The sequence below is a fragment of the Papaver somniferum genome, unplaced genomic scaffold (genome assembly GCF_003573695.1).
Source record: "Papaver somniferum cultivar HN1 unplaced genomic scaffold, ASM357369v1 unplaced-scaffold_133, whole genome shotgun sequence".
NCBI lineage: Eukaryota > Viridiplantae > Streptophyta > Magnoliopsida > Ranunculales > Papaveraceae > Papaver > Papaver somniferum.
Window position 1 is genome coordinate 10,504,511 of NW_020622492.1, and position 24,036 is coordinate 10,528,546.

Below are 24,036 nucleotides of genomic sequence, written 5' to 3' on the forward strand. Positions count from 1 at the left end.
GACCGAATCGATCAATGGAGAAGCTTAGCAGCTGAAGAAGAAGTTCATGGGTATGTGATGTGGAATTACAGAGTAGAAGCTACAATTGTTGAGAAGAATGGAAATGGGTTCTTGCTGCAATTGGGTTTGTGGTGGTGGTTGAGATCCGAGATGTTGTTGATGGGTTGGTTTTAGATTCAGCAACAATTGCTCGAGAAATCTTAAGGGGATCTGATGAAGATGATGGCAAATTAAAGAAGATGTGGAGCTTGCAATGAACCAAGAACAAACAGGGAAGTGTAAGTGGTGTTGTGTGGTTGAATTACAAAGATGTTGCAAGAATTGAAGAGCTGATGATGATTTTAAGCTCTGTTGTTGAATGGCACCAGTTTGAATGCTAGATGTATGTGTTAGGATTGCAGGAAATGGAGCTAAAATCGGCCTGAAAATGCCCTGAGGAATGCCCAGAAATAAACAGAACTCTGTCAGATTTTCATAGCGACGAGTTAACTCGGTGCCGCCGATGACCGATCCAACTCGTGAGTAAGACGAGTTAGAAGCTGACTCGATAACTGACTCGGCTGACATCCCTTCCTTTGACCCGATTGACTGACGATGACCGTTAGTTTGACTGTTAACTTAAACGGCACCGTGACGGAATATTCCGTCGACGGAGAAGTATATCCAGTGACCGGCGGCGACTTTCCAGGCTGATTTTCGGTGATCCCGAGGACTTTTCCGGCGACCCATAAATTATAGCTTTTTGTGTGGATTCTTCTGATGGGTGTGAATACTTAGATTTGGAAGTGGGATGAAAAGTTGGAAGATTTGGAGAATTGGACTTACAATTGGAATTAGGTTCAAATTGGGAAAGTGGTGCTATTATGGAACGAGGATTCTATTTCTAAGAGGATTGCTAGGAAATTGAAGCCTATAAATAAAGAATTTCACTACACAACTTAGACACACCTTCTACACACACAAGACTTCTCTTTTGTTTATTCTTTGTGTGAACTCCTTAGCATGAGTAGCTAATTTTATTGATTGAGAATGAATTCCTAGTTCTTAACATGTTTTGAGTTTTGTTTTAAATCTACTTTGAAGTTTTCACATGATTATCGTTTGTTTTTGCTAATAGGAATGTTTATACATTCATGGTTGATTGATAGGTCGTTTAGGATGCATACTAAATTGATTTGTTAATTGATCTAAAGCTAGTGAAAGTTAGGGGATAAGTAATCGTTTCTTGACTCTTTACACAAGTGGCAAACACGAGACCTTGCGGAGAGATTCCGTGGAGCAATTGTGTGTGAAAACAACGTTAGCAAGTAGACCTTGAGCTAAAAGTCTAACTACTAATATCAACCTAATAAATTCATAAATCTTAATGCGTTTAACTAAATAACATCTTGAGTGAGCTACTAATAGGTGGTTTGGTGAATAGAATCCGGTAGTCGAGAATTTCAGTATCCGGTGATACTAGGGATTTAGGGGTTTAGCACTGAGCTAGCTGCTTTACCTACGGTTGGTGATAGTCTGTGACTAATAACATGTGGATGAAAAACATAACTTGAATCATTATTTTGCAACGAAGAAGGATTCCTTGATCTAATCTCTCTTATTGATTTCAACTTTATCTTTTTAATTGCTTTGTTTATTCTTTTACTTTATAAAATCTAAAACCCCCCTTTTTTGTGACTTTATAAGACAACTAAAACCTCTTGCTCCTCGTGGGAATGATCCTTACTATCGCTACATTACTTGTTAATTAGTGAGAAAAATATTAATTAATTTGTTGTGGTTACGACACGCATCAGCCAGAAATGCCTCAAAAGATCCACACTCGTTGTTCCAGTATGGAGATAGTCGACAACAAATCTTAACACCAATGGAGTCCTAGAAAGACAACTGCAGAGAGCATACAAGAAAAGGTCTATCTCTATTCCACCACTGCTACCAATTTATGATCAGGAGCATCCGGTATCACTTTATCAGAAAAACGTGTAGATCTGGAACATGGCGTAATTGCGAAGATTTGTACGTCTACAATAACAAATGAGGCTTGATGCATCTTCAAATCATCATAAAGGGGTTCGCCTATCATGTCAACCCAGACAAGTGAAATCCCAGGACATCTTCAGATCTACTGGAGCCGACACCTTAAAGGAGCATCCTCAAGAAGATAACGATGCCCGCATCATCATGTCGAGAAATAATCCGCAGCTTGGGCGAATCACTCTGTCAGACTTAAGAGGAATGCTTCAGCGAAATAACGAACACCCAAATGATTATGTCAAGAGGTCCAGAATTCAGGCACTGGAGGGGTCACGATCCAAATGTGACTGAACAATAAGTGGTGTACTTATGCATCAATAGGATGGTACCTGTCTATCGTTCTTTGTCGAAGAACCTATGCTTTCAGACACCCTCTGAACTCCGTGAAGTTGCTAAACGCTCAGCTGCGGCAGCACCTTCCCTGCTAGAAAGAACAAACCTGCCAGTAATGAAGATATTCACGATGTTCGTGGAAGCATACACCTCACCAACATGCAATACAACTTTCAGCCTTCTGTAAGCAGTTTCGCTGAAGCAGCAAGAAGAAAACCATCGAGATACAACATCTTGCGCGTCCAAAATCGCCAACTCCAACTCCAGCACCACATGCACGACTGCCACAATGATGAAACAACGTCCAAGATATTCCATATCTAGCTCGACGGCAACAACATCAATGAGAGACGATTTCAGAATTTTGTCTCTCGTAGAAGAAGTAGTTGTGTTACCAATGGAGATTACACCTGGGACTTGAGGTACATACAGACTCTCCATGTCAAGAGCTTCATCATATTTGCATAACCTATTAGTTAAGTCATTCGCATGAAGGATATACTCAAGAGAGCAGACGTATTGTCAAAGACCAGCGATATTCCTGGACGTTTGTGAAACGTAACGCAGACGTAAAGACGACCTCATGAACCCAACGTGACAACAACTATCAAGTCGAAATCTCAGTGGATACTCGTGGGAAGGGGACTGTCTCCCTCTTTTCCATTCCATGAGGAAACATCAAGGAAGCTACCGGCTCCATCATTAGCTTATCCGTCTAATAAAGAGACAAGCTCTACCACTAAATGAAGACTGCCAAGTTCGTGCCCATGTCTATCACACCTTTCCCTGCCAGTCTCTTCTGATCACAGCTGCTGCCAAAAACCGTTGTTGCTCGTTTGTTGATACCAGCCCGAGCTTCACCATATCAACAACCACTACGGACAGAGGTAATCCGAACTTATGCATATTTTATTCCCATGGAGAAGTAATAGAGTAACGGATGCGAGATGGCGATATTTTTATTATGGTAAACCCACCGACCATACAAGATAGAACCATATAAATTACCTTGGTGACTGAGGCTCAGCAAAAAAAAAAAAAGAAAAAAAATTCCTTCGCCGTCAGTCAAGGACTTCTTCAACACAGGAGAAATGGTCAATCAAGAAGAATATAATTCACAAAGGAAAATCAAACTGAAGAAGAAGGCGTTTCAGATCTCTCTCCAGAAGAAGGCGCTTCAACTCTCTCCATAAGAAGGCGTTTCAGCTCTCTCTACAGAAGAAGGCGCTTGAACGCTCTCCAGAAGAAGTCGCTTCAACGCTCTCTCCAGGATCCGCTTCAACGTTTGCTCCAGAAGCCGCTTCAACGTTCGCCCAAAAGCCGCTTCAACACCTCAACGAGCCACACATACCAACCGCATGAGGTCTGCCACATCACCTATTCAGAACTCAGTGATGCCCACCCAAGGCTTGCACGAAGCTGCGCGTCAACAACCACATCACCGACAAAGTCAGATTCAGTGTTTATAGATTTCCAATTTCCTCTGGGAGAGGTACCTGGGCTGCCAAAAGTTTGGATACAATACAGATCTATCAAGAGCGACTCCCGCCCATTGATCAACAAATGGCGAATTCAAAAGATTGCCGCCTTCATCAATTCGTCAACCACCTTACCGGAAAGTGGAAGTACATCTTTCAAGAGAAAATAAGCTCGGGATAATTACACCTGGGGACTGCCAGCACAGGATGCATTTACGTACCTCAACCGGTTTATTTCTAATATCAGCATCATCACTGTTGAAGCTTTATGAGCCGCAGAAATTTCTGAACATGAAGACTTACATGTGCATCAAGGACTCCAAAAGTACAAGTCGGAGATATTTTCACATATCCATCCATGACGGTTCAAAAGATGTCGCTTGGAACGAAGTCCTTGAAGATATCCCAAAAAGCAGCATGTTTCAGAATTGAGACGGTGGCGCAGTACTCAGTAACAAAAGCATCATGAATGAGGTATTATTGTTCGATCAAGCCCTTGCTCCATCCGAATGAAACGAAGACTATTAAACATCAAAGAAATGTCATCAACTCCAGGGCCAAGGGCTCCTTCACTAGATTCCTCTCCGGAAGCTGCTTCAACATCCTCTCCGGAAGTCGCTTCAACATCCGAGCCTCTTCAACACACTTTTCGGAAGCTACATCAACGTTCTCTTTGGGAGCTACTTCAACATCTTTTTCAAAAATTGTTTCAGCAGCCTTTCAAGGATATTCCTCATGATATAACTCGTCCACGTCAGAGTCGAGGATTATGACATCGTCATGAATAGTTTGAGATCCCAACCAACCGTATGCCTAATCTACCTGGGGACAACCGACATCATGCTAGGGGAACGCTCACCTGGATGCCTCTTGAACGTGACATGTTCCAAAGACAGGCCGACCTATCTATCCTGGTAACATCTAACTTTGTCTCATGAGTTTTATCTTTATTTTGCACCATCTAGTGCTTACCCCGCAATAGTGTAACTATTACGTGCTAAGCAGGGGACTTAATGTTGATGGTGGATTTTAGTTCAGGGCTAAAATTGTAAAACCAATATTTAATGCGTTGTCACCCTACAAAGGGAAAAGTCGTTTAAGAAGTGATGAGTGAAGAAACCTCTTTGATTTATTTGAAGCAATACAATATAATTCATGAAATTCACTCAGAATGGTGCGTGCAACAACAATCCCAAATATTTTGTGAATTCTATTAGCATTATTAATTAATGCATGATTTTCCTAGTATTTTCCGTGCTATGTTCTCAGCCGAACTCTCATCATTGACATGACATGACGATTAAGTGTTCACTCTCAGCAGAGTAGCATGAATCTCCCGAAGTGTCAATATTAAGATACGCATGAAATACCCACACATGCTACATCACTCTCTGACAAAGAGAGTCTCGAATCGTTGCGCTTTTAATTAAAGACAGCTCGATCGAACATGTTTAATTTCCTTAAGGAAAACCTAGACTGTCCATATCAGTCTTAGAAACGATCACGGCCACACAAATTGGCCTCGCAATTTAACAATCCTAGCCAAACCCGGGCAGGAATGGGCAACCATCACGATGGCCGTCGATGGGCCCACCAATGTTCCGACCAATCGGACCTTGCCCAAACACCTCCCAGTACCGTCAAACGCCAACCCCAAGTAGGGTGGTCGCGTTGCTGGAAAAGGAATTCGAACGGACATGGACTGTCCATAATAGTCTCAAAAGTATCATAGCCGTCCAACTTTTCCATCTTGGTTGGACGACTTAGATTTCTCCATGAGTGATCAGGGAAGTGCTAGAACGCACACTGGCGACCCCACTTTTCCCTCACTCGAATGGTTTGCTCACGGCTGGAACATAGAGCAATGAAAGCTTGCCTAAACCATGGAAGGCGTGACGCTTATAAACCCTAATTTGGGTCGCGGAAGTACACTAGCGTCTTAAATCGATCACGACCATCCAACTTAGCCAGCCTATTTGGATGGCTTAGATCGTATTTTAGACCATCAGGAAGGTGCACATAAGTTCACCGTCAGACCAACATTGTCCCCACGTGATCGATTTCCCCAAGGAAATCCAACGGCATGCCAAACCGCTTGGTCAAAGTCGCGTGGGCGTGGCTGTTTCAAAATCCTAATTAGGGTTTACGGCAACATGCATCTGTCGTAAATTGATCACAACCATCCATCTTCACCATCCTAAACGGACGGTGTAGATATAGACTCAAAAGGTTCTAAAGGTGTTAACATGACCACCATTGGCCCACCTTTATGTGTGACCGGCCGGCCTGTGTAAACCATGGCCAGATGCCTCGAAACACACGCCTGAAAGGTGTTGGGTCACACAGCCTTCAAACCCTAATTCGTGCTTTGCGGCAATGCATTTCTGTCGCAAATCGATCGTGACCACTCATCTTCGCCGGTCGAATTGAGTGGCCTAGATCCAATTTCTGATGAACCAGGAGGTGTAGGCATGCACGCCGGAGGTCCATCTCCATGCATGCCCGATCGGTCCGTGTGGATTAACACTCAGTGCTTGGAATTCAATTAGCCAAAGAGGGGACGTTCGCACTCCCCTAAACCATAATTTTCATCAACGGAGGCAAACATGTTCCGCAAGCCATCTCGTCCGTCCAACTTTTCCAGCTCGGTCGGGCGGCTAAGATTAAATATTTGGCGATCAATGAAGTACCTTAATGATCACCGCCCACCACTCTATAACATGAAGTGATCGACCAGATGATGGCTCGCCCATGCGGCCTCCAAACGATCACCCTAAGATGATTGAGTATGCTGCAATTTTAAGACGCCTAATCCGCGACTTATTCAATCAAGTTTTAAAACGACGATGCTTCATGCATATCGATTGTTTTGAGCTGCTTGCTTAAAAGCGATGCATTACATGGATCAAGCACGTACGATATTTTATGAATATCAATTACATAAATAACTTAGTTATTTAACCTAATAGCACCACATGCTATTTTTGCGGCAGGTACCACGACTTGACCCACTCATTCGAGACATCAAACGTGTCACAAATTGGGGGATACTTACTGGGGTATTGGTCTGGCGATTTACAACGTGCGGCGTGCAACGCCCCGATTACGAGAACGTGTTAGGAAAAGATAGGCGGTTAACGGTGATGAGGGAAGTGGGCAAAGATGTGATCGTGTGGCAATCACCATCCCTACACGACCCCACTACTCCATCACTTAACTTCTTCCACTTCCTACGAGACGAGGATTGCGCTCAAATGACTTGTATAAATAAGTTCTTTGACCTATTTTAAAACGACACGAGAAACCAAGTTGTTGTTAACACCGTATCCGGAAACGCCCATAACTGATAGCTTACATTATGCAAGCCAGTTCAACATTATGATACAAGTCATAAACAACCAACACTTTCACAATCTCAACACCTTCTTCGCTTCCATACCTAAGATCAACCCCATCTCCTTCACTTTGTGACCGAAGCAAGTCTGGAACGACCATTTCTTGGTTTAGGCCAGAATTGTACAGATTGGTCTCTCGAATCTAAAGTACTCCCGTGCAGTGTATTTGTTTGGGGTTTAGATTCATTTCTCATCCGCACACATCCAAATTTACCAAAACCAGCAGAAACAGTTTTCACCCATAAACACCGGTCCTGGTAACTTGTGTGTTCGATCACAAGTAATCCATATTAAGGTATAACCGATCCTAATGATTGGTAGAACCGATTAAACCCATGATTGTGATTTGATATTTGATCAATCACATAGTTTTCTTGGAATATAGGTAGAAAAAGCGGGGGGTTTAATAACCACACCCAATATTTCACTTAGCAATCTGTATGGAAAAACTCCAATATACTTTCTAGAGAATCAACTAGACAGTTAGACTCAATCAATAGAAAAGTATATCAAAGAGTTTATATCTCAATCTCTCGATTTGATCTATACTCAAGAAAATGGAAATCTGCGAGTCTTTATCAAAGAGAGATAACTTGGATGGTACCAAAGACCAGTATCCAAGTGTCAATCAATTTAAATCAACAACCAAAAGGTAGGATATTCTAATTGATTGAACAATGCACAACCTGTATTATTTCAATTATATAAAAGAATATAATACGGAAAAGAAATAACACATACACCAGAATTTTGTTAACGAGGAAACCGCAAATGCAGAAAAACCCCGGGACCTAGTCCAGATTTAACACACACTATATTAATCCGCTACAGACACTAGCCTACTCCAAGCTAACTTCGTTCTGGACTGTATTTGAACCCCAACCAATCTCACACTGATCCAAGGTACAGTTATGCTCCTAAGTCTCTGATCCCAGCAGGATGCTACGTACTTGATTCCCTTAGATGATCTCACCCCAAACTAAGAGTTGCTACGACCCAAAGTTGAAGACTTTAATAAACAAATCTATATCACACAGAAAATCTATGATAATAGATAAATCCGTCTCCCACGAACATACCTATGAGTTTTGTTCTGTCTTTTGATAAATCAAGGTGAACATGAACTAATTGATAAACCGGTCTTATATTCTCGAAGAACAGCCTAGTATTAACAATCACCTTACAATAGTCTTAATCGACGCAGCGAAAAAAAGATATTGTGGAATCACAAACGATGAGGCGAAGATGTTTGTGATTACTTTCTTATCTTTCCTATCGGAGATAGAAATCTCAAGACAATTATTAAAATTGTACTCGTATGATAGAAACAGCAAGACCAGATCACACAACTACAAGAAAAGTAGTATCAGTTTGGATTCACAATCCCAATGAAGTCTTTAAGTCGTTAACCTGGTTTAGAAGAAGAAACCAAAGGTTAAAGGAGAATCGATTCTAGCTTAGGACAACTAGTATCACACAGAATGTGTGGGGATTAGGTTTCCCAGTTGCTAGAGTTCTCCCTTATATAGTCTTTCAAATCAGGGGTTGCAATCAATGTTAGCTTAGTAACAAAGCATTCAATATTCGCCGTTAGATAAAAACCTGATTAGATTCAAGCTAATATTTATCAACCGTTAGATCGAAAACATAGATTATTATACATAAATGAAATGCACGTTCCTGGGCTTGTGTAACCGTACCCAAACTTGTACATTAGTTGGTTCAACAATAGTTAACCAAATGGTTAGCCATATGACCACTTTCATATCAGCCATATTCTTCTTCACCATAAATAGTTAAAATGACTCAAATGAACTAGTTAGAGAGTTGTTTAATTGCAAGAAAATCTTATGTACTACACAAGACACAATTGAAGCAAAAACGATTTGATTCACATGAATCGGTTCATGAACTCTATAGCCACGGTTTGCAATTGCATTCCTTAGTTTATAAAGATAAGTTAATAAACATCGGTTTTGGACATAACCTACTCAAGTTCGCGGACTGGGTTCGCGGACTTAAGTTCCCGGATGGAGTTCACAAACTCCAGCAGAAATTCTAGGGTTTGAGAACTTCGCCAGTTCGCGGACTGGGTTCGCGGAATTAGCTCACGCACTTCTCCGGTTCACTTGATAAACAAAGTTCTTAAACTTTGGTTCAGGAAATAAGGACTTATACATATATGTGTTCCACAACAATGCTTATATCCTCCAAATGGTTATATAGTCTAAACTCTCATTTAAAACATTGAAACATTCTCAGAGGACGTTATATAGTTGTTATTCACAAACCATTTCTCGTCAGAGCAATTTTCAAAGTGATTGAAATATAACATGACTTTCGTCACTAGGTAAAGATGAACTTGGCTAAAGTGAAAGCTTTACCAACACATATTTCGAGAAATAGATAGGCGAGGTAAACTCGGCTCTAAATCCCAAATGTGTATAATCTAAGTTTATATAGCAAAACGACTTTTGTCTCAAGATAGGAGATAAATAGAATTTTGAGTGATAGATAAGTTCAAGTCTCCACATACGTTTTATTCGATGAAGATCCACCAATTCCTTGAGTAGTCCTTCGTCTTGTATGATGATTACCATGGAGTTCTTGAGCTCAACTACACTTTCTATCCTAGTCCGAGACCTTAGCTATAGTAGACTAGAAATCAAGACTTATAGTTTTGATCACTAACATTGACAAACATGCTTGAGATAGCAACGCATGCGAGTTCGACCGAGCAATGCTCTATCAATCTCCCCCTTTGTCAATTTTAGTGACAAAACTATCAATACACATGGAATACAAAAAATATATAAATAAAGTTTTGTAGCTCCTATTCCACATGCCTAATCTTCAACATTACTTGAAAACTTCATCACTTCCAACTAGTCCAATGATTCCAAAGGTTGTAAATTTAGCATCACTGTTATTGAAAATCCGTAGCTATAACAACGAGAAAACAAGAGTTCTTAATCATTGTCATACAGTGTCATAATATCATTACACAACGTCAAAGTTCAATTGTATCACAACTTTAACAAAAATACTATGGTGATATGTCACTCCCTCTTAGTCAATACTCTATCTCACATGGAAACCACTCCCTCTTACATAATGATCCGAAAACCATATGTGTTTGTAGTGTGAACTATATATTAATTCTCCCCCTTTTTGTCAATAAAATTGGCAAAGGTACAAGAACGAGATCCTAATGAAATTTTCGAAAGAGACATTTCATGACCAAAAGAAAGCATATATCATCTTATTTAGATGCAATCATAAAGCCGAAGCTAGATGCATTCATCAAGGAGTCTATTAAGATACAAGATAACCCATAAAATATTCCACAGCCCCACTCCCACAAAGATTTGGCAATTATGCACAAGTTCAAAAGAACTCTCCCCCATTTTATGTCATTCCCGAAAGAACAACAAGAGAGACCTTAACTTCAAAAATAAAAGAAGGATTTCATGAAAATAATCAACCCAGTAAAAAATGCTCAAACATAAGAAAACTTACGGAGTCATAACTAAATAACCAAACAAGATGATTAATTTAGTTTAAAATGCTCGACATAAAGTATCTCACGGAACAACAACAAAGCTAATCATAAAAATAACCAACTTGGTTGTTTAGTGCTCAACATAAGACACATTACGGAGCCTCACAATAATACATAAAATATGGATCAGGGAAGATCAATTACTACAGAATACACAAGGATTCATTCTATTTTTCCATCACCATTTGCACAATGACATCCAATAGAAATAATCCTTGAAAACAAAATATTTTAACCTATCTTCCATCAAAAATTGACATAATAGGCTTAACTTTTGTCTTTGTCAAAAGCCAATTCATTCTTTCATCAATACATACATATCAACTCACGAACGACTTTACTTTTGACAAATTATGGGACAATCAAGTTCACGAATGTAAACACACGTATCCCATAACAATATTGCAATATATAAAACCATAAAGATTAATACTGCAAAAATCATCTTCAAAACAAATTTAGAATTTAAACCAATAAATCTAAAAACAAGAAGATGAAAACGTTGGACATAGCTATGTGTAATCACAATAATGGCTATTCCAAACTCTAGTTATTCTTATAAGCAAAACAAGAAAAGTAGAAGATTTACTAGGCATATAAGATCAAAAAAAAGCTAAACCAAAACCAAACTCCTATGCCAAACCAGAGACGAACTAGGATCAAATAGACAGTTCGGGACCTTCTTGAGTCTTGAGGCTTTGGAGCTTGTGAACGACAACATCCTCTGCAGCATTGGAGAGGATATCCTTATTGGTAAGTTCTTTAACACGGTTTTTTATGAGAACGATGTCAGACTTAACCTTTTTCAACTCAGTTCTCACCATATCAAGACACTTTATTGTATCAACAAGTTGCTGCTTTGCCTCCTCAAAGTTCTTTAGGAAGTCACGAACTACATCTGACGAAATCTCTTTAACCTCCTCTATATCTTAAAAGGAATCAAGAGATTGAGGAAAGGAACCTTCAACATCAACAAAAGTTCCCTTCTCTTTATCGAATTCGAAATATACCGCATTATCAACGAAGTCTTTAGGTAAATCCCATGAGCAAGAATAAGAATCCATTGATAATATGAAACCTAGAGTAAATAGATCAACTCAATAGGATAGGTATATAAAAAGAATTTGAGAGACTTAGGGTTTACAAATAGGTTTATGATAACCCCTGAATCCGAACGTGTACCCGTAAGAGGAGGGTTCACAAAGCACTGCACGAAAAAAGTCCATGCTTTTACTTTTCAAAAAGTATACTGGCAAGGAATAAAAAACTAATAAAAAGGAAGGATAAATAAATACTCAAGTAAAAGTGTTTGACCAACTATCCATCTAAGAACGATAATAAATTAGCTAGATAATTAGAGACACTTTGACAAGAGCATGCCTATTAAATTCTATCACAACTAGGTTTTTGTATGTTAGATATCAACCTTGTGATTAATTTACACAAGTATGAGATTTTAGCTCTGTTAGAGCATTGGTCGGTCGAACTCGCATGCGTTGCTATCTCAAGCATGTTTGTCAATGTTAGTGATCAAAACTATAAGTCTTGATTTCTAGTCTATTATAGCTAAGTCTCGGACTAGGATAGAAAGTGTAGTTGAGCTCAAGGACTTCATGGCGATTTATCATACAAGTAGATGAACTACTCAAGGAGCCGGTGGAACTTCTCGACAAAAAGGTATGTGAAAACTTGAACTTATCTATCACTCAAAAGTATATCTACTCTATCTCCTACTCTTTGAGACAAGAAGTCGTATGTTATATATATAGACTTGGATTATACACATTTTGTATTTCGATCCGATTATACCTCGCCTATCTATATCTCGAAATATGTGTTGGTAAGCTTTTCGCTTCGATCAAGTTTATCTTTACCATGTGACGAAAGTCATGATATGTTTCAATCATCGTGAACATTGCTTTGGCGAGAAATGGTGTAACAAATATAGAACGTCCTCTAAGAATGTTTCAATGATTGAAATGAGAGTTTAGATTACATAACCAATGGTGGACATAAGCATTGTGGAAACACATTTATGTATAAGTCCTATTCCTTGAACCAAAGTTTGCGAACTTTGTTGATCAAGAGAACCGGAAGAATGGCGTGAGCAAATCCACGAACTGCCGAAGTTCTCAAACCCGAGAATTTCTGCTGGAGTTGGCAAACTACTTGCGTGAAACTAAATCCGCGAACTCAGTCCGCGAAACGGCGAAGTTCTCATACCCGAAAATTTCTGCTGGAGTTTGTAAACTCTTCCCGGTAACTTAAGTCCGCGAACCTAGTATGCGAACTTGAGAAGGTTATATATCTGAAGATGATTTATGAACTTAAACTTAAAAAATATAAGGACTGCAGTTTGCAAACCGTGGCTATAAAAGTTCATGAACCGATTCAAGTGAATCAAATCATCTTTGCTTCAATTGTATCTTGTGTAGTACATGCAATTTTCTTGCAATTGAACAACTCTCTAACTAGTTCATTTGAAATCATTTGAACTAGTTATGGTGAAGAAGAACGTGGTTGATATGGAATGCTCATATGGATAACCTTTTGGTTAACTATTGTTGAACCAACAAGTGCATACGTTTGGGTATGGTTAACAAACCGAGAAGCGTGCATTGTCAAGTGTGTATAACAAGCTAAGTTTTCGATCTAACGGTTGAGAAATATTAGCTTGAATCTAAATCAGGTTTTTTTCTAACGGTGGATATTGATTGCTTTGTTACCAAGGTAACTTAATTGCCAACCCTGATTTGAAAGACTATATAAGGGGAACTCTAGTATCTGTGCAAAACTAATCCCCACACCTCACGTGTGATACTATTTTGCATGCTAGAGTCGGTTCTTCTTTAACCTTTGGTTTTATTCTTCTAAAACCATGTTAACGACTTAAAGACTTCATTGGTATTGTGAAGCCAGACCGATTCTACTTTTATCGTAGTTGTGTGATCTGATCTTGCGTCTTCTATCGTACGAGTACAATCAGATTGATTATCTTGAGATTGATATCTCTAATAGGCAAGATATAAAAAGTAATCACAAACATCTTCGTCACATTGTTTGTGATTCCGCAACATCTTGTTTCGCTACCATACGATTAAGATTGTTGTGAGGTGATTGATAACTCTAGGTTGTTCTTCAGGAATATAAGACCTAATTATCAATTTGTTCTTGTTCACCTTGATTATTATCAAAAGACGGAACACAAACTTTTAGGGTTTATCTGTGGGAGATATATTGATCCTTTGATAGACTTGTCTGTGTGAGACATATTTGTTTATTGTTAAGTCTTCGACTTTGGGTCGTAGCAACTCTTAGTTGTGGGTGAGATCAGCTAAGGGAATCAAGTGCGCAGTATCCTGCTGGGATCAGAGGCGTAGGGAGTACAACTGTACCTTGGATCAGTGGGAGACTGATTGGGGTTCAACTACAGTCCAGTCCGAAGTTAGGTTGGAGTAGGCTAGTGTCTGTAGCGGCTTAATACAATGTGTGTTCAATCTGGACTAGGTCCCGGGGTTTTTATGCATTTACGGTTTCCTCGTTAACAAAATTTCTGGTGTCTGTGTTATTTCTATTTACGCATTATATTGTTTTATCTTTATAATTAAAATAATACAGGTCGTGCGTGTAGATCATCAATTAGAATAATCCAACCTTTGGTTGTTGATTGTCATTAACTGATCCTTGGATATTGGTCTTTGGTACCATCCAAGTTATTCCTTGTATTTGATAAAGACTCGCTGATTGTTATTAGCTTGAGTAAAGATCAAATCAAGAGAAAGATATTAACTCCTCGATATACTTTAATCTAGATTGAGTCTGACTGTCTAGTTGATTCTCTAGCAAAGTATATTGGAGGTAGTCCATACAAATTGCTAAGCGAAATATTGGGTGGTGTTGTTAGACCCCCGCTTTTTCAAGCTTATTAAATGAACGTCGTCTTTGCCTATCCTTATTTTGTTGACAAGTGCTCATCCCAGAGAAGTAAGACACTACTTGTTTGGCATATCTATCAGAAGGTTTTCTCTGAGGACTAAATCTAGGAACTTTTTCAACTGGCACAAGAGGATCAGAATGGATAGGGATCCATTTTCTAGATTTAGATTCACCAGAAACAGTCTTATAAATACAGGGAATACTCTCATTAGCAACACAAGAATTTATGCTAGGATGTACTCGAGCCCTGTGATGATTTCTAGGGAGAAGATCATATTTATAAGTTTTTCTGATTTTCTGTGGGAATGCGATTCACAGCAGTAGTCGATCGACTATTTGTTCCATTGACAGTGGAGAGAAGCAAATAATGAAGTTTAGAAATTTGTTTCCTTCTTGTAAAAAATGGATAACATAGTGATTCTATTTCCCACAGAAGGTACAAATTCGTGGAGGAGAAGCAGTAATTGGCACCTGTTTTAACTTCATAGCCATATAAGAAGATTGTAAGTTATGTAAACTTTTCTTGACACAATCTTCTTCTGGAGAACATTTCGTCATGTACTGTAATTCATGAGAATTAGTTTGTACATAAGAATTTCTCCTTAAGACAGAGTTTTCCTTTTCCAAGGATATGCACTGGGCTAGATTATTTTTCGACACGAAGTCTGTTAAGAGTTGATGAATGCGTCTCGATCAAAATTTTTTCTCTACTTGAGTCTTCCTTAAAAATATCCTCAAGAATACTAATCTTTTCACGCTGTAGAGTAGTTTCTTGGAGAAGTTTTTCAATATTCTTAGAGAAGGACTCAATGATGCTGTAGAGATCATGTTCTCGATCTAGAGACTTTTTAAATTAATCAATAAGCTGATCATGATTCTGAAAATCAATAAAATCAACAGAGTTTTTTGGGATTCTGGTGAGCTCCTTTTCAGCCTTTGCCAGAGTGTCACATGCCTCATGAGAAGAAGACATGTCAACATCAGATGGAACAATCTTTCTACCTCGGGATTCAGAAGAATCAACTAAGGAGTAACCCTTTGAAGTGTTTCCAAGACACTTGGCGTAATCGAAATCTTCAGGATACATCTGGGTATGCGTAAGAGAGACTTTGTCCTCAGTCTCAGATTGCCACAAACACCGACTTATCAGGTCTTATATGTGTTTCCCTGCTCTGATACCAATTGAAAAAGCGAGGGTCTAACAACCACACCCAATATTTCGCTTAGAAATATGTATGGACAAACTCCAATATACTTTATAGAGAATCAACTAGACAAGTAGACTCAATCAATAGAAAAGTATATCAAAGAGTTTATATCTCAATCTCTTGATTTGATCTATACTCAAGAAAATAGAAATCTGCGAGTCTTTATCAAAGAGAGATAACTTAGATGGTACCAAAGACCAATATCCAAGTGTCAATCAATTTAAATCAACAACAAAAAGGTCGGATATAGTAATTGATTGAAAAACGCACAACCTGCTGTTGAAGGTGGATTTTCAACAAAGGTCAAGACCGTAAAATCATGATACTGCATGTTTCTGACACGGCTTCAGGAATCCATGTAAGATTCGTGTTTTACGAAGTATGATGCATATGTCGCTCGAAAGGCCTCTCCGGAGCGTTCGACACCGGGCATTTCATCATAGACTCTATGTAGAATAACGTAATTGGGAGGTTCTCCGTAAGATTGAGAGCTTAACGCCTTCAGGATGTCGGTGACACTCACTGTTCCTTGACTACATAGAGGAATTCGCCTCTACATAGAAGAACGATTGGGCGGTTCTCCGTAATATTGAGAGCAATAACGCCTTCAGGAGGCCGGTGACACTCACTGTTCCCTGACTATATAGAGTGTCCGTGTATAGACTCAGGCGGTCCTCCATACATGAAATGTTGAGAGGGCAAAACGTCTTCGGGACACTGGCAACACTCACTGATTCACTGACTATACACAAGAGATTAAATTCTACGTCATATTCACCACTGAATTCCTAGAAGATAATCTATCTTATCTTATTTCTCCTATTCCATGGTCAAACTCACGACTGGTTCTATGGAATGCTAATAGATAAATGTATTGCTCCGATTTCATGATCGAATCCACGACTGATCTCATGAAATGGTAATAAATATTAATCCGATTTCATGGTCGAATCCACGACTGATATCATGAAATGGTAATATCATCACCTACCTTATTACTCCGATTTCATGGTCAAATCTACGATTCCATGAAATGGTAATAAAATTATCTCATTATTCTGATTTCATGATCGAATTCACATCTAATATCATGGAATGGTAATAGATAATTTTATTACTCCGATTCTATGGTCGAATCCACGATCCCATGGGATGGTAATGCTTGTTTTATTATTCCGAATTCTTGGTCGAATCCACAGCCGATCATACGAATTGATAATAAATAACTACTCATTTTTATTGCTCCGTTTCATTAATTATTTTTCACTGAATTTCATGAATTAACAATAAATATTCAACAACTGGGCATCTGGACCATCATTGAGTAAGCCCCACAAAAATAGTGCAAGTGTACTCGACAATGATGCACGACTGAGCACCCGGATGCACAAACGAGCATCCAAAAATACGGGCAGGTGAGGAATCCTACGCAAAACTGTAGAAAACAACAAATAATAATAAAATAATAAGGGGCGCCCAGGGGCCGGGCCCACCGGCCGGCCATGCCCTAGCCGTGGCCAGTCCCATGCCTCCTTTATTATTTTTCCCTATTTTGTTATTTTCATGAACTCATGAAAACTCCACGATTTTAGCAACTTTCCTTTTTTTTATGCAAAACTCATGAATTTCCCATAACTTCATGGATTCATGAAATGATATTATAAAATGGGGAAAAGTGTGCGGGACCGGGAAACCTAGCCGGCCGGCCATGCCCAAGTCATGGCCGGTCCCACACCTTACAATCCCTAGCTTTTATAATTATTGTTACCCAATCTCATGAAACTCTTCCGTTTCAACAAAACTCATGGATTCTCCATAACTTCACGGGTTCATGAAAAATAATATTATTATAAAATAGGGAAAGGTGTGCGGGACTGGGCAACATAGCTGGCCGGCCATGCCCCTAGCCGTGGCCGGTCCCACACCTTGCAATCCCTAGTCTTTTATAATAATTATTTTCTTAAATTCATGAAACTCCTTGGTTTGAGCAAAAATCATAATTTTATCATAACTTCTCAAATTTTGCTCGAATCATGAAAAACCAAAAGCCAACATGGTCACACGGCCGGATAGCCTCCCACAACGATTTTAAATGTTAAAATACACTTATTTACAAAATATTGATCAATTGAGCATACATGCTCGTTCTGACAAAAATCAAGAATTTCAGTCAAGAGGAAACTCTTCTGAAAATTCACAATGTTGCTCGAACGCACATCAGAAAATACTGAAACTCTCAGTACGGAGACAAGAGCACCACGGCAATGAGTGCATGCCTTCATGACTGACTAAAGTCATCCCTAGGGCTTTCACAAAGTCGGTCCCAGACGCTTTCATAATTCTGACCTAATTTGCTCAATTGCTCATATTGGGACCAAACTCTCTCCAACCAACCTGGGGATTGCTCAAACGGCCAACAACTGGTCCCGTGACAACCAAGAGACGGTCCCGTGCTCTGATGGTCGTTCCCCCATCCTTCATACCTAGGTTTTATCACCTAATGTTGAACCCAGCAATATTTCAGTAAATGATGAAACATGCATTTATTCATCATTCTTTCACCAATCCTGAAACTGAGAATCCTGATGCATGCTCACTCGAGCACTGGGCACCACATGGACGCCCATCATCCCATGTGGTCGGTCCGTCCCTCTAACACTCGTGACCTATTTTCAGCGATTCATCAATTATGATATGAATTAGGGCTTTGAATAAATGCTCTACAAATCATCATTCATAGCAAGATTCAATCACTAATGAATTTTATGTTGATTCAACAACCAACATCTGAATTAATTATATGATATTTTAATATTTTATTGGGTCACGCCACCAATAAATAATTCGTCGAATTGAGCATACTTGCTCAGTTGCTCAAATATTGATCCAGCTATCAATATTTAGTAATTTATCAGTAATTTGTCGAATTGAGCATGCTTGTTCAATTGCACGAACAAACTATCAACATTCATTACTTTTGTCGAATTGAGCAATACTTGCTCAGTTGCACGTCAAATCATCAATAATCATTAATTTGTCGAATTGAGCAATACTTGCTCAGTTTCTCGCCAAATTCTTAATATTCAGTAATTCGTCGAATCGAGCAATAATTGCTCTCGCTCTGTTCAGTAATTTAACAATACTGACATCCCATCATAGAACTACATGTTCGATCCATGAATCGTTGAGCATTCACCATTTATGCTCGATTCAACAAAACCTAGACTCATTGTCCAAACAATCAACAACTGACTAATCAATACACGTATGTCATACAGACTCCACGATTCATGAGACATCAATCACGTCAAATTGGGGGATAACAACTAGGGTTTTGGTCTGGCGACCTACAACACGTGGGTTCATCCACAACGAGAAATGTGAGTAAGTCGTGTCAACGGTTGGAGGAGATAGCAAAGTAGTGGGTAAATGATCAACCAAGTCCCTGCACGACCTGGAACTGGTTTCACCACGATCTCCCACTCTTTCACTCAAGAAACCGTCACACTTACAAGGATAAAGGTGTTCACAACTCTGACAATACAAATAAATATCTGAATCCATGACTGAAGACAACGAACGATCACTAGCTATCAACAATCGTCCAGGATTCCTCGAGTAACTACTCTCAAGAATTCATCAATCCATCAGAACTTATTCGAACTCAGCAGTTCAATAAAATTGCAGAAACCTTCAACACATCCACAATTCTTGATCATCACTGATCCCACACAATTCTCAGCTTCCCTCCTACAGATCAACCCATCTCCCTCTTTGCGACCGAATTGACTCTGGAATGGCCATTGACTTGGTTTAGGCCAGAGTCCTACATATTGATCTCTCGAATCTAAGCACTCCCTTTGCAGTGCATCTATGTGAGGTTAATCAGTTTGCTCGATTGAGGAGTCTCGACAACAAGCCCGTCTTTTCACTTTCCTAAAAAACCAGCGAATCGTTTTTCCCTATCTACAGATTGGCGACCACAGTGGGAGATTAATCTCTCAGTTGCAATCTCACATTTTCACAAAATGGTCGATCTTAGGTCAGATTCAGTTATAAATCCTAACACAAACAACGCTAGCACTAGCAACAATGGTGGTACTCCAGAAACCATTCCTTCTTCCAACGATGGTGGTACCACTCCTCCTCAAACCAACGTTGAAAATCATCCTCTCTTCGGCCGGTATCCTGAAGAGGTCAGAGAAAATCCACCTACCATAGACGATCTCATGAAGGTCCGGGAAGTTCTCGCTAAAAATCAGACTGACATGGATGCAACATAGAAAGAGTTGTGCAATTATCTCAAAACTCTCACTGACAAGATTTCAAAGAAGATTCAGGAGAAAGGAAACTCCAAGGAAACATCTTCATCTGCTGATCTTGAAGTTGTTCCAGTCCACATAGTTGACGATGATGAAGTCCACAAATCTGCGGAAAACCCACCAACAGAGGAGCCTGCCGGTTTCATCACTCGTGAAGATCTAGAGTGATTCATGGCGGATTGAGGAAAGGCACCATCTGTCCATCGTCATCAACCTCCCTATTCCTCTGCTGTACAAAGGATTTCTCTCCCGAAGGGCTATAATTCTCCAACGTTCACACTTTAAAATGGAACGTGGAACGCCCGAGAGCATGTTTCTCGATTCCTGGAGGCATTAGGAGAACATGAACACAATGATGTCGTCCGACTGAAGGAGTTCTCAAAGTCTCTGACCTGCCGAGCATATACTTGGTACAACAACATCGCACCAAGGAGCATCGCTAATTGGGGAGAAATGGTTAATGCCTTCTACAAGAAATACTTTTTCGTTTCAGAACAGATTACTCTTTCTGACTTAGGGAGAATGGCTCAGAAAAACACCGAACATCTGAACGAATATGTGAAGAGGTTCAGAATTCAAGCCTTGAATTGTCATGATCCAAATGTTACTGAACAACAATTGGTGGACTTGTGCATCAATGGGATGATCCCTGTATACAGAGCCTTGCTGGAAAATATTCGGTTCCAAGCTTTCTCAGAAATCCATGAAGCGGCTAAGCGATCAACAACTACTGCTCCGGCCTTACTGTAAAGAACAAAAACTGTCAAAACCGAGGTGCTGCGAGACACTCAAAGCAACATCATATGCCTAGTCAATAAACAATACAATGTTCAACCTTCCATGAATGTTGCTAGAGAAGGCAAAAGGAAAGCTGGGGCACAACAACATAAGAATGCTCCTCCAACGTCCCATCCTATAAAAGCACCAAGGAAGGACAACCGGGATAGAAATACACAACTACCAGCTCAGCGTCGACAAAATGACCAAGAAGAGCCAGATTTCCCTTTTCCCATCAAAGAGGTGATCGAGTTATTGGAATTCTGGATTCAATACGGTGCGATCAAACTACCTCCCGTCAGAAGAGAGCCAACAGAAGAAGAAGTGGAAAATCCGCGCTACTGCCATTTCCACAGATATTTCAGTCATCCAACAAGTGATTGCAGAACTTTGAAGCACATATTCAAAGAAAAGGCTGATTCAAGAGAACTAGGGAGTGAAGGAGTGCATAGAAATCCTCTCCCAATCAGAACATTTACACTCTCCGAGCATCCGATCAAGGAAGCAGTTCAATCCTTAATTGAGCATGTATGTGAGTTGCTGTACTTGTCGAAGGACCAAATAAATGACATGTTTGCTGTATTGAACCATATTGTGTCATGGAAACGATTAGCAATTCAGGAGGCATTCCCCGAACCTCCAACAACAGACAAGTAGATGTACGATTGGGGACTTCTCAGCATAGTTCATCTCAAAGGAAATGAATTCAAGCGAGCGTTGGTTGATTTGGCACTGTTGTTAATATCATTCCTATGAAGACTCTCATAGCCACGGGCATCACTCGACAAGAAGCCACTCATGATCCTGTCTCAGTCAAAGACCATGAAGGAGTCTCCAGATACGCTTATGGTTACATCATACTCAAGATGAAAACTGGCTCGACTTGGGCAGAAACCAAATTTCACATAATTAGGGAGGACCCAGGATATGATATGATCCTTGGACGAACATGGATTCATGGTGAAAAGGTAACTCCAATTGCACATTTCTCTATTGAAGAAAGCTAGGACTCAGAAGAAATAGAGGACACTCCACCATTCGAGCATCTAGAGAATGTCCAAGCCTTGATGGAGCTCACACAAAAACCTGAGGAGAGCGCACACGATTTTTTCAAGAGGTTCCGCACTCAGGCAAGTCTTATTCCTCCTCATGTGCCTGTATTATCAACTTTCAAACATGCTACCCTGGTCCGGGGACTCAATTATGCTCATAACTTGGTTGTCACCTAAGAATGGCTAGCTTCGCCTCAATAATATTACACCAAGTGGTTAGATGCAGAGCCTCTATGGATCCAGCATCTCACAAACACGATCATTGCTAGAATAATGACCGAGTTTGAGCCAATATTCTGGGTACTCTCCCTTGGATGAGTGTCCACACGTGCCGCAGAGAGCTTCTTAGACCTGGGATCCTAAGGTAAGAGGGATCCCTAACCAGCAAAAGATATTCAAGGCACGAGCAATCCAACCCAACAAATTTCATGAAGGAGATTTAGTTCTCAAAGCAGTTAAACTCAAAAAGCGTTCAAGGAGTAAGCCTAACTGGGAAGGGACTTTCATGATCATCAAATCCGTTGTCCGTGGGTACCACAAGTTGATCGACATGGATGATAAAGCCATTGTACCAATGATTCGTGAGAAATGGCTCAAAGCTTTTGAAGCCTGAGAAATGGACATTTGAGGTATTGGAGTTCAAGACATGAACGTCTAAAACATCTGGATTTGGCATTTAGGATTTTCTTTCATTGTATTTTCAATCCCTCTAAAACGTTTGCAATACTTGCATTCAGTATTTGAAATCAACAATTTATCAAAGTTCTTTTACTTAAAGAAAAAATCCCTATCAAGTCCAAAAGAAAATCCTCAATCATTCACCTATCCAAAACCGATCAAAAAACCAAAACCAAAATAAAACCTCACATCTCTCAGAAGTTCAAAGTTCAAGAGATCATGGAAAAGGAACTAAAGAAAGCTATCAAAGTAAGATTTCTTCTCCTCTGCAACTTTCAATAAATGCAAAGTTTCCTTGGCCGACTCCAGCTCTTTCGTCAATCTAGCAACCTCCATCTTCTGCTTCGTCACTTCATCGCTTGTCAGAGGTACATTCTCCTTGATTGATGATTAGATAGCTTCCATTCTTTCACGAAGCCATCCCACATTGAAGACCAGATTCTTAGCATGATCCAGATTGTGCTCCCAATCAAAGAGTACACCTGGAGTTACGGTATTTCTGGCCCTGGTTCGCATATCATCTATAACTCGCAAAAGAGCTCCTACCCGATTAGTGGAGATATAACTCTTTTCTGGATCTGTGGCGACGACAATGTGACTATACCTCTCCCATGGTGCATATGCACTGGGAATGCTGAATCCACCGACTAATTCATGGTGTGGGAATGACTCACCAAATGGAGGAACAAGAACGACCCTTGTTGTAGGATACTTGTATAACACTATACGATTTTCAACAACTCCTACCGTTGCTGGAGCGGTTTCTCTCATCTCTAGAGCGAGCTCTTCTACCACTGGAGCAGCCTCTTCTATTTCCATTGAACCAACGAAGTTAATTTGGTCGATCACGGTTTCTTCCGTGACTGGCACAATTTCTTCTACCTCTGAAGTGGTGGCAATTGGAATCATCTCCTCCTCGACAACTTAAGTAGCAACATCCTCATGAATTTGAGGTGCAGATATGGTAGCATCGTCATTTGGATTCACCGTATTGCTCGAATCGTCGTTATTGGCTCTATCATTCCCAACTTCAATAATTGGCATCTATTATGAAGATTACATGGGATTAGAGCAATCCAAGCAAGGGAACTAAAAGCAATCGTAAACCTAAGGTGTAAGTAATCTAACATAATCAAGATTCATTATTATGCATTCACAACATGATCAAATAAAGTGGAAGTTATGAAAACACGTTTTATGGCGGAGCTCATCTGAAGAGTTTATCACTGCCTTGTATAAGACGATGAACTGGGAGCAATTG